Below are 4,605 nucleotides of genomic sequence, written 5' to 3'. Positions count from 1 at the left end.
GTTTTTGCAGCTGCTCTTTTGTAATAATTATTCCTGACAGTGACCAGTCACTGAACATTCCAGGCTTACGCCTATGTTACTAGACTTTTTATGTTTATTGCCAAACTGAAATGCTGAAAACACGCAGCAGTGGTACGTACACTGCAAGTCTCCAGTCAGAAGGCCTCCATTCCGGGACGTTTAACATCACGTGCCAGTCCTGTCGCTCTGCTTCTCCTCCCAGGATGCTCCAAGCTCCCAGCTGCACTCCCAGCCCATCCAGGCTGGACACCAGGCACCTTCCTGTCTCAGCTCACGTTACGCCTTCCTGAAGATCTGAGACAGTCTCTCCCAACTTCACGCACTGGCTCTGCCACTTAGCAACTGTGTGACTTACAGATGGTGGTTTGGCAGTAGATGGTCAACACAAATGATTATCTTTCCTGGCTGTTCCAGAGTAACAATACCATCACTTTCCTCTGACTGGAATTTACTTCGTAATTTAGCAGTTAACCTTAAACTCCCTTGCACATTTGCCCACTATTTCGTGTGGTGTTTGTTTCCTTAGCCTAAAACCTCCCTGGGAAGACAGAAAAGACTTTATTTTCTTTTGGAATCCTCTTAGAGTGTCTTCTTCATTCACAGAGCAAGCTTATGCAGGCTTTGAATATGTCACAGTTGGTGGGCAGTTTAGTCTGTTGACACCACTGTTTTCGGATCCATTAGGCTGGGGAATAGAATCCCATCAGGGCATCGGGACTGAGTTGTTGAACCGGAGGGACCACGGCTGACTACGATGTGGGCGTTGTCTCATTGCATCAGAAGAGTTCAGTTTTTCAGAAGGTGGGAAGTCCTCATTTACATCATCAGTCAAAACAGAGGGCTTCTCTTACAGCCTAATACATGAAATGTCTATTTCTTATCTTCATTACAGACACCCAGTTGCCCTTGCCAGAAACTTGAGTCGTTCTTAACGCTTCCCTCTTGACTTCCCTCATTGCCCAAGCTGAGAGTGTCAGCAAGATCCAGTAGACTCGGCCTCTCTGTGTCTCTGCAGTCTGACCCTCCTCTCTATGCCCTCCCCAGGGCTTTAGTTCTGGCTTCCATCGTGTCTTGTCAGCATCTTTATAATAACCTCACAGCAGGTCTCCCTGTCGTTCAGTTTACTTCTCTGTCATTTACCTCCAAAATGCTGCCGCCATTATCTTTCTCAAACAGTCTGATCGTGCCATATATATATATATATATATATATATATATATTTTTATATATATTTATATATATATATATATATTTTTTTTTTTTTGAGACAGTCTTGTTCTGTTGTCCATGCTGGAGTGCAGTGGCACATTCTGGGCTCACCACAAACTCTGCCTCCTGGGTTCAAGCGATTCAAGTACTGGGATCACAGGTGTGAGCCACCACACCTGGCCAGATTGGTATGTTGACAAAAAAAATCATTCTGACTACAATACGGGGAATAAATTGAAGAGGAAAAATTAAATTCTAGGATCTTTTTTTTTTTTTTTTTGAAATGGAATCTTGCTCTGTCGCCCAGGTTGGAGTGCAGTGGTGCGATCTCAGCTCACTGCAACCTCCACCTCCTGGGTTCAAGTGATTCTCCTGCCTCAGCCTCCCGAGTAGCTGGGACTACGGGCACCTACCACCATGCCTGGCTAATTTTTGTATTTTTAGTAGAGACGGGGTTTCACCATATTGGCCAGGATGGTCTCGATTTCTTGACCTCGTGATCCGCCTGCCTCGGCCTCCCAAAGTGCTGTGATTACAGGTGTGAGCCACCACACCTGGCGGGTCTAGGATCCTATAATTACATTTGTAGCAGCCCTGCTTCCTTGGTACAGGCCTATACTTGACACATAGCTGATTCTCACTTTGTGTAATTTCACCTTAATTTGCTGTGCCAAAGTGGGTAACATTGTTTTACAGGTTTTGGAAAGAAAAAGTCAAAATGACATAAACAATTGTTAAATTATTTAACATTATTAGGGCATGGAGTATTTAGCTGCCAGTTTATTTGCCTGATGCTAAAAAGTATAGTGGCTGCTTTGGAAAGTCCCCTGCTTTCCTGTGCTGGAAATTCCCATGGGTTGACAGTTCAGGGAGCGCCAATTCCAATTCTCTTCTCATGAACTTCCTCCTTCTCTTGGTTTCAGATCCACTTCTATATAAGCTTAAGATTTGCCATTTATATGGGAATTTACTGTTTTTAAAAAAGTATTTTCAAAACAGTAGAGAAAAGATGAAGTATTCAATAAATAGCATCAAGATAATTGTCTAGTCATTTGGAAAATAAAATAAAATAAAATTCCTACCTCACACTAAGATCCTATGTTTGTGATCTTGGAGTTAGAGAAAGCCTTAAACACATAAAGGAAAAACCATAAAGTAATGAGTAGGTAGGAAATATTTTGTATGTAGGTATATGTGGATACAGATATTTATATAGATATTTATCATAAAATACATAGAAAGACTACTAAAGATGAAAAAAGGCAAACACTACATAGAAAAAAAAAGGGACAAACAGTATGAAAATGTAATTCTGTAAATAGATGTTCAGGCCAGGTGCAGTGGCTCATGACTGTAATCCCAGCACTTTGGGAGGCTAAGGCAGGCAGATCACTTGTGGTCAGTAGTTTGAGACCAGCTTGGCTAACATGGTGAAACCCCATCTCTACTAAAAATACAAAAATTAGCCGGGCATGGTGGAGCATGCCTGTAATCCCAGCTATTCAGGAGGCTGAGGCAGGAGAATTGCTTGAACCCTGGAGGTGGAGGTTGCAGTGAGCCGAGATCATGCCACTGCACTCCAGCCTGGCCGACAGAGTGAGACTCCGTCTCAAAAAAAAAAAAAAAAAAAAAAAAAAAAAAGATGTTAAATTTTATTAGCAATTATGCAAATAAGAATCCATAGTCCACAGATATGCATATATCCACACACACGTCAAGGTACAGGAAATGGGTAGCCTCATTCGCTGCCAGAGGGAGAATAAACTGTTACAGGCACTTCTGCAGCAACTTGGCAGTACTTGTAAAATTAAAATAGATCTAAGCTATGACCCAGCTATCCTACTTCTCAGTGTTTAATATGGAGAAATGTTCAGACTTATGCACAAAGAGACATGTACGGGGATATTTATCTCTGCATTGGTTGCAAAATGAGAAAGTGGAAGCAACCTAAATACCCATCAATAAGAGAATGTTAAGTAAACTAGAGTCTATCCATGCTATGGAATACTATGCTACAATTTAAAAGAATAAGGCATACCTGGCCAGGCACGGTGACTCACGCCTGTAATCCCAGCAATTTGGGAGGCTGAGGCGGGCGGATCACCTGAGGTCAGGAGTTCAAGACCAGCCTGGCCAACATGGTGAAACCCCATCTCTACTAAAAATACAAAACTTATCCAGGCGTGGTGGTGGACGCCTGTAATTCCAGCTACTCAGGCAGCTGAGGCAGGAGAATTGCTTGAACCCAGGAGGCGGAGATTTCAGTGAGCCGGGATTATGCCACTGCACTCCAGCCTGGGCAACAAGGGTGAAACTTCATCTCAAAAAAAAAAAAAAAAAAAAGGTCGGGCACGGTGGTGGCTCACACCTGTAATCCTAGCACTTTGGGAGGCTGAGGTGGGCGAAACACGAGGTCAGGAGTTCACAACCAGCCTGGCCAACACGGTGAAACCCTGTCTCTACTAAAAATACAAAAACTAGCCAGGAGTGGTGGTACACGCCTGTAGTCCCAGCTACTCAGGAGGCTGAGGTAGGAGAATTGCTTGAACCTGGGAAGTGGAGGTTGCGGTGAACAGAGATCGTGCCACTACACTTCAGCCTGGGTGACAGCAAGAGACTCTGTCTCAAAAAAAACAAAAAAAGAATAAGACATACCTATATGGACTGGCATGGAAGGCTCTCAAGTGTGAAAAAAGCAAGATATGAAATAAAATACAGTATGATAAAATAAAAATAAAAAACACAAAATCCATACATAAAAACAAAAAATACATATTTCTGTAAGGAAACAGCCTGGAAGAATGAAGAGCTATTCATTTTAGGGGGAGGGTAAAGGATTAGACTTGCTTATCAAAGGAGAATTTAACTTTATCTGTAGCATTTCATTTTTTTAAAATAATGAGAATGAATTATTTCTTGTGTAATCAAAACTTTTTTTTTTTTTTTTTTTTTTGAGACAGAGTCTCACTCTGTCACCTAGGCTGGAGTGGAGTGGTGTGATTTGGCTCACTGCAACCTCTGCCTCCTGGGTTCAAGCAATTCTCCAGGCCCAGCCTCCCTAGTAACTGGGATTACAGGCAGGCATCACAGGGCCTGGCTAATTTTTTTTTTTTTTTTTTTTTTTTTTTTTTAGTAAAGACGGAGTTTTACCACGTTGGTCAGGCTGGTCTCGAACTCCTGACCTCAGGCAATCCACTCGCCTCAGCCTTCCAAAGTGCTGGGATTACAGGCATGAGCCACCTCACCTGGCCCAAACTTTTAAAAAATATCTTCTTTAAATGCCATGTATAAGCAAAATATAAACACAATTTTTGTTGGGCATAAACAAAACATCTTTTTATTAAACAGCTTTGTTGAAATATAATTCACATACTA

The sequence above is a fragment of the Macaca thibetana genome, chromosome 4 (assembly GCF_024542745.1).
Source record: "Macaca thibetana thibetana isolate TM-01 chromosome 4, ASM2454274v1, whole genome shotgun sequence".
NCBI lineage: Eukaryota > Metazoa > Chordata > Mammalia > Primates > Cercopithecidae > Macaca > Macaca thibetana.
The sequence above is the reverse complement of the archived record's forward strand: the minus strand, read 5'-3'. Positions refer to the sequence as shown.